The sequence below is a fragment of the Chiloscyllium plagiosum genome, unplaced genomic scaffold (assembly GCF_037043375.1).
Source record: "Chiloscyllium plagiosum isolate Xiang-an unplaced genomic scaffold, Cpla_swu_hap1 HiC_scaffold_4, whole genome shotgun sequence".
Taxonomy (NCBI): Eukaryota; Metazoa; Chordata; class Chondrichthyes; order Orectolobiformes; family Hemiscylliidae; genus Chiloscyllium; species Chiloscyllium plagiosum.
The window spans coordinates 111025693-111034220 of NW_028270142.1; positions in this window are offsets into that span (position 1 = coordinate 111025693).

The following is an 8528-nucleotide window of genomic DNA, read 5'->3' on the forward strand; positions in this document are numbered from 1 at the left end:
ATAAAAATGACTATCTACTCATCGTCAGTCTAGAATCAAATCAGTAGGAGAGGTTTTCCTACTGAGACAAGGTTCATTCAGTTGCCTTGCACTTTGGCCCTTTGAAGTCTCTTTCTTCCTCTGAAGCTTATGTAGCCCCCTAAAAGGTACAACATTCCAGGATTTCACACGGTTAATTTTTAAGCATTCAAAACTTAATGAAAAGTCACCTGACATGAAACATTAACTCTGCTTTCTCCCCACAGATGCGACCACGCTTAATAATCCAGTGATCTCTATTGTTGTGTCATTTTACTCCCAAGTCAAAGAGTCTGAATTCAAAAGCTTGGTCAAGGAAAAGACAATATTGAGAACTACCTTCTGAATTGGGCTTCTCTACAATAATGTTTTTTACTTGCTCCGACAAAATGCTACAATGCCTGGTATTTAGTGATATAACAGGTTCTAATCTTGTTGTTATATTATTGAACTATTGTTTCGTACACTCCACTATCTAAATGCTCATCAGTCTCCTCCACAATTTTCTCCACACACATTTCTAACATTTAAATAGTTAGATTTTAGGCTTCTACTTAGCTCTCTGTGTTTTTCTTTTCCTCTTTTAAATATATCTATCTTTCTTTGTGTCACTGGGTCAAATTCCTGGAACAATAACACTAAAGATGCTTGATTCCATCCAGAGCAAAGCAGCCCACTTGAATATCACTACATTCATGAATATTCATTTTATTCACTACCAATGTTCAATGGCAGCAGTGTGTCAACTCATTAAGGCTCTTCAAGGACAAGGACAGTAAATGCATGGGAATACCATGGAAATACCATGGTCACATCCAAGTCACTCAGCATTCAGATTTGGAAATATGCCACTGTTACTTCAATGTTCCTATGTCAAAATCATGGAATGTTTTTGCTAACAGTACTGTAGGTATCCCCACACACTAGGCATTACAGCAGGTCAAGAGGCTACTCACCACCACCTTCTCCAGGTCATTTAGGGATGGGCAATAAATGCTGAGCTATCCAGTGGTGCCCATGTTCCCTTGAATGGAGAAATAAAATCTGAAACATTAGTCCAGTATTCCTCTTCATCCTTCTCAACCTCTCCACACACCAGCACACAGTTGACCACATCATTCTCCTGCATTGTTCAGCTGGGGTGGTTCCACTCCTACCAATCCAGTCATAGCCAATGCTTTCTCTTTCCAAGAGCACATTGTTACCACTTGAGCTGTTCAAAAATCCAACCTTAGTCTTTTTATGACTCATCCAAATGCCATTCCTCAGACACATTATCCTAAAATACAGTGTCAGATTTCACAAATGCTCTAATGATACCCAGCTCTATCTCACAATCATTTCTCATGACCCCTCCAATTTGAGCAAAGTTCAGTCCTGAATGAATTTCACATTGAACACTGGTAAGGAAAAGGCCATTGTCTTTGGTTCCCTCCCACACAATCTTCTATAATTCTCTCCCATTGCTTGGCTATTGTCTCAGACCATTGACTGCTTACAACATTGGTGTCTCTTTTGACCTTAAGATGAGTTTTCCACCCAATATCTTCTCCAGTTCAGTGGTCATCTATCTCCACCTCTGTAAAGTTATTTGTGTTCACAACTGCTTCTATTCATCTGTGGCTGAAACCTTCATTACTGACTGACATTGACTCGCAGAATCCCAACTCTTTTGATTTAAAATTATTTCTTCTTCAGCACCCCCCCTCCCTCCCTCCTTAGAATGCTCCAAGCAGTCTGCCATTTTCCAGGCCTGGGATCACTCATTAGCAATGAAATAATGAATCTCGAATAACGTCCATTGAACAATAAGAGACTGATAGAAGGGACCGAGACAGAGATAATAATTGGAGAGAGATTTTTCACAAGACAGATTGATTTCAGTGGAGAAGCAAATATAAACTAGAAAAGATAGTAGCCAATTTGCAAATGAACAACAAAGAGATAATGATGGAACAGCAGATCAGCTTGAAGGGATATATGGTCTATTCTTGTTCTTAAGTTCTTGTAATCTCTTTTACTTTATGTGGTTGAAGAACAAATGTTTGTTAGATCTCTGGAACATCTCTCCTGCTCTGCTTTGTATAGTGACATGGGAATCACCTGTTAAATCAGAGGGGTCATTGGTTTAATCCAAAAGACACCACATCTAAATCCAATGCCTCCTCAATGCTGTACAGGAATGTCAAGTGAGCTTTTGTCTTCAACTTCCTTTGGCTTTATAATAAAGGATGGGTTTTGAAAAACTTTCAGCAAAAATGCAAGTCTTTAAAACACCAGTGGGCCAATTTTACACTGTCAGGCTTAAAGAAAGGACCTCATGAATGACCTTTGAGTGTAGTCACAAACTTATGACAGCAGTTTTGGGTGGCACGGTGGCACAGTGGTTAGCACTGCTGCCTCACAGTGCCAGAGACCTGGGTTCAATTCCTGCCTCAGGCAACTGTTGTGTGGAGTTTGCACATTCTCCCTGTGTCTGCGTGGGTTTCCTCCAGGTGCTCCGGTTTCCTCCCACACTCCAAAAATGTGCAGGTTAGGTGAATTGGCCATGCTAAATTGCCTGTCGTGTTAGGTGAAGGGGTAAATGTAGGGGAATGGGTCTGGGTGGGTTGCTTTTCAGTGGGTCAGTGTGGACTTGTTGGGCTGAAGGGCCTGTTTCCACACTAAGTAATCTAAAAAACTTTGTGAAAAGCAAGCTTCTACAAACAGTAATGAAGATACCTAAACAGTTAATTTGATGGATTTGATTGAGGAAGCACACTGGGAGAACTCTGCTGTTCTTCTTTGAAAGAATTATCATTGGCCCTTTAATGTCTTGCCAGACAGGGAAATGGGGATAATTGGCATTTCTTTCAAGAAATCATAGACAAATTTGGAAAATTATCCTAAGTAAACAGAGGCACAACCTATGATTAAACACGTTACTGCCTGGAAGGGTGCTAATTTCTTCGATTGCAATATAAATAATTTCTCGACCAAGCTTAATCATAGCTGGTTTGTGGTGAACCTCTGGAATTGATGCTCCAGGACTTCAACCTAAATCTTCTTGATGCCTGAGTACAGGCTGTGACATCTTTGCTGAATGTGTCTAGGAAATTACTGAAGAATACCAGCCAGATGGTGACTAAATTTTCTGAGGACACAATATAGCTAAGATAGTAAATTGTGAATTGGAAATAATGAAGCTACAAAGGAATATAGGTAGATAAAGTATGTGGACAAAGTTCTGGCAAATGGAGTAAAATGTAGAAAAATGTAAAGCTGTCCATTTGAGCAGGAATGAAAAAAGAAACAATATCTAAAGGGAGAGAGACTGCAGAGCTGTGAGATGCAGAGAGATCTGGGTTTCATGAAGTATGAAGGGGTGGCCGAGTGGCTCAGTGGTTAGCACTGCTGTCTCACAGCACCAGGGTCCCATGTTTGATTCCAGCCTCAGGCGACTGTGTGGAGTTTGCACATTCTCCCTGTGTCTGTGTGGGTTTCCTCCCACAATCACAAAGAATGTGCAGGTCAGGTGAATTGGCCATGCTAAATTGCCCATAGTGTTAGGTGCATTAGTCAGAGGAAAATGAGTCTGGGTGGGTTACTCTTCAGAGGTTGGTTATTACAAGGGGAATTGAATATATAAGTTAAGATGTTATGCTTCAGCTATGCAGGATATTGGCAAGATTACATCTGGAATACTAAGTATACAGTTTTTGGTCTCTTTACTTAAGGAAAGACGTAAATGAGTTCAAAGCAGTTCAGTGGAAGTTTATGAGAATAATACCTGGAATAATACCTGGTTGTCGTTATGAGGAAAGGTTGGACAGACTAAGCTTGTATCTCGTGGAGCTTAGACGTGTAAGGGAAGGTTTGATTGGGACATACAATACCTGATGGGTCATGAAAAGGTGAATGAGGGCAGAATGTTTCCTCCTGTGGGAGGGATTCTAGAGGTCACTGTTTAAAAATAAAGGATCACATGTTAAGACAGAGATGAGGAGATTATTTTTCTTGCAGAGTGGAGTGTTTGAAACTTTCTTCCTCAAAAGCTGATGGTTGCAGCCTTTGACTCTTTGTAAGACAGAGATGAGTAGATTCTTAACAAGTAAGGAGGTGAAATGTTATTGGGGTAGTTAGGATTACAGACTAATCAGATCAGACATGATCATATCTAATGGGAGGATGGGCTTGAGGAACCAAGTGGCTTACTTTCACTCCTAGTTTGTATGCTCCATATCACTTTTGCACCAAAATATTTTTTGCTCTTGTGTAATATCTAGTTCATTTCTGGATTCTTGCAACTTTACCTCAAAACAAAAAAATTGGAGATCGTGAATGAATGAACCGACATCATAAAATTTTATTAATCCTTTGATACCTCTGTAAACCACAACAAGCTATTAAATTATCCTTTCCTCATAGCTGCTGTAATTGGACTTTTAACCTGTTTATGACAGACTACAGTTTCTGATCTCACCCTTCCATGGATGAAAATGATTATCACATGCTCCTAAAGGTAATGAATTGTTCTCACTGATGCAATTCCATGAGGAAGAAAAATATAACGAGTGAAAACAGGTGCTGAATGAGTGCTGTTAGAATGATACACATCACTTTGGAAGTATAACTTTAGCACACAATGCCTTACCTAATTGCTAATGACCATAATTTCAATTTGTTTAGAGATCCTCCAAGTTTACCTCTAACATGATCAGACTAAGATTTGCAGAGTGTTATGATCTCTTCATATTCACTGGAATTGAAGGTATGGAGCATGATGGCTAATCCACAGTGGAATAATTTAAGATACTTCAGTGACCGTGCGAAAGGGCCCACAGATTCTCTGACGTATTCCTGAGCCCCTAGTTCAGAAGGTAGTGGTGGAGGAGACATGTCTTGTACACACTCAAGGGAAAGGTTCCACCTTGCCCTCATGACTTTTTTAGATTCCCTACAGTGTGGAAACAGGCCCTTCAGCCCAACTAGTCCACACCAATCTTCCGAAGAGCAATCCAGCCAGACTCATTCCCCTACATTTACCCCTGACTCATGCACCTAACACTATGGGCAATTTAGCATGGCCAATTCACCTAACCTGCACATCTTTGGACTATGGCAGGAAACCAGAGCACCCAGAGGAAACCCACGCAGACACGGGGAGAATGTGCAAACTCCACACAGACAGTTGCCCGAGGCGGAAGTTGAACCCGGGTTCTTGGCGCTGTGAGACAGCAGTGCTAACCACTGAGCCACCGTGCCGCCCCAAGGTGTAGGGGCAGAAATATGCCATTCGGCACTTCGAGCATACCCTGCTGTTCAATGATACAATAATTAGATTCCCTACAGTGTGGAAACAGGACCTTTGGCCCAACAAGTTAACACCGACCCTCCGAAGAGTAACCCACCCAGACCCATTTTCCTCTGACTAATGTACCTAACACTACGGGCACCTGGAGGAAACCCACGCAGACACAGAGAGAATGTGCAAACTTCACACAGGTTGGAATCAAACCTGGGTCCGTGGCACTGTAAGGCAGCAGTGCAAACCACTGAGCCACCGTGCCACCCGTATCTTTCTCTTCTTCAGCAGCTGGTACTTCTCTGCCTTGTCTCATGTCCTGCTCCCATTCCTCCCACAGTTGATGACCCACAGCATTCTCTTTCTCCTTGGTGTCTCCAGGAATGTAGCAATAAGGCACCGAATTGATTTTTTAGCTGAAATCCTTAGAGAACTTTGGCACAAAGTAGTGATCGAGTGTGGGTGAAGTCTTGACAGTGTTCGAGAAAGTGTTGCAACAGTCCTTTTCAAACTCCCAGCAGTGTCAGTAAAAGGTGACACACTTTGAAGTAATAGTTGAAAATCTTTGCAGTAACCTGTCAGTCCTAATCAGCTGGTCTCTGCAAAGAGAAGGTCAAGAGCCATTCACTAAAATGCCATGCATCCCCCTAACCAGCCCTAGAAAGCAAATAAAGTGTCAATCTGCCCCTTGCTTGTCTTATGAGGTGAGTTGGAGCATCTTTGGCTGATGTTCCTTAGAGCTTAGAAGAATGAAAGAAGATCTAAGATCTAAGGTGATAAGACGTTAAAATGGATTGACAAAGTAGACATACAGAAGAGGTTTTGCCTTGTGGGGTAACCGAGAATGAGAGATCATAGTTTTAGGCTCAGGGGTGTTAGATTTAAAACAATGTTGAGGAGTAATTACTTCTCTCAAAGGGTGGTGAGTCTATGAAATTCACTGCCCCTGAGAGCTATGGATACAAGGACACTGAATAAATTTAAGGAGGACAGAGACAGATTTTTATTTAGTACAGTAATGTGTTAAAGGTTTATGGGGAATGGAAGAAGTGTGAAAAGTGGAGTTGAGATGAAATCAGCCATGATCATTCTAAATGGCAGGCCAGGCTCAAGGGGCTGAATTGCCAACTCCTGTTTATGGTTCTTATGTGTTTACTTCTTGTCAAGCTTCTACTCTTTCAATCAAGGCAGTGCCTCATGTGAGATGCGATTTGGCCACATCAGAAGCTCACTAGCACTTAAAAGTGTTCAAGGAATATCGTCCTCAAGATAGCACGATTCAAAAATCCTCAGCTGTCTTCCGTGAACTGAAGCTGAAAATTAAAACATAATTCAAATATAGAACGTTAACCAACCTGCAATTTAATCATCCCTTCCTCCCTCCTCCCTCACCACTTGGCACAACATTCAAACCACAGGAGGTCTTTCTCTCAGTAAATGGTGGGTCAAAATGTGCCAATCCTATTTTTAGTCAAATGCAAGTGACATTTCAGAGGATATACAACTCATAAAGTTCTGCGATGCTTCTCAATAAGTGCTGATGACTATGGGTCACAGTACATAGATGTACTTTTCACCTAAGCTGTACTGTTCTCAGTTTAACAAGGATTTCAGATGAGTTAGTTAGTGCACTGTGACCACCTGACCACCTTCACTCTCCCCCTCAAATAAATAATTCAACCTCAGAGCAAATGAAATATCTAGAGACTCACCCTTTGAAGAAGTCATTGAACAGTTTCCATGACCGGGAAAGAAACCTCCTTCTCTATTCACTGATTGATAGGAAATGGAGATGTTACAACAATGAGTTAGAGTACCAACTTCTATTAGGGCACATTGGGGACACTCCTATCTTAAACTTTGCAAATCTTTTAAGGATATAGGAAGATAAAGACAAAGAGTGGGGAGAGATTATTTGGCCAGCTAAGCCTGCTCCATTTTTCATTAATAAATACTTTTATTAAAAAGAAAAAAGTTTTTGGGATTTATTTTACAAAATCAATACAAAATAATGTAACCACTTTACAATATAATAGCAACAACAATATAAATAAAGAAAACAAACTAATAATTTACTCTACAAGCTACCAAAACATAGAGTAAAATATAAGAAAACAAAACACTCTATATAAAAAAACTACAATACAGTAAATAACTAACAAAAAAAAGATAAAGAAATAAACATTCAAAATAGAATAATATCAAGTCATAACAAGATAGCTTAATTTACATTCAATAAAATTACAACACTCAACACACTCTCATTGTAGCTCCCCATCAATGGGAGCAATAATCAGCAGACCTGTATTTATACAGGATTCTTCCTCACAGGGGACCCCGAACCGACTGACATCATCCTCACAGCTTGACAAAGGCCTGAGATAATATGGCTGATACATCTGCATCGAAATAGCTCAAAAAGGGCCGCCATGTTCTGTAAAACAATTCAGTTTTTTGGTGCACCATATTCATAAGGAAGTCCAGGGGAATGTGTTCCATAACTATTCTATGCCAATTTGAGAGTCCTGAGGGAACCTTCCAATTCGCAACTTACTAAGATGTTATTCCTCACACAGAAAGTGAGGATAGTAAACAGCTTCTTCCCATGTGCATCTAGAGAAGAAAGATTTGGAAAACCCAAAAGGAGAGGCACTGAATCCAGCCCAATCTTTGTTCCCAAGATCTTTGCCAAGGCATTCGCTACATTGTCCCAGTATCTGCGGATCTTATGGTATGTCCACAAACAATGAGTTAGAGTACCAACTTGTATTTTACACTAAGGGCACATTGGGGACACTCCTATCTTAAACTTTGCAAGCTGCTCTGGTGCCATATGGGCCCTATGAAGTATCTTCAATTGAACAGCTTGAGTCCTATTCCAGATAGAGATCTGGCATTTTCCCAGATGTCTTCCCACGTCTCTGAGGAGACTTCCACCCCATTTTTTGAGTCCAGATTTTATATAGTTGTTCCACGTCCTTCGGCACATTATTACCTCGTGAGTGATAGAGAGTACTGACTGAGGGGGCACCCATCAGCCAAAGCACTCTTCTCTCCATATCCAATTTATAAGGATTGACCATCAATGTGGTCTTTTTTTATATGAAGTCTCGTACTTGAAAATAAAGAAAGACGTCCTTGCTAGGTAACCCGAACTTCTGACGCAACTATTCGAAGGACATCATCACCTCCCCATCGAATACATCTCCCAAGCAGGAGATTCCTC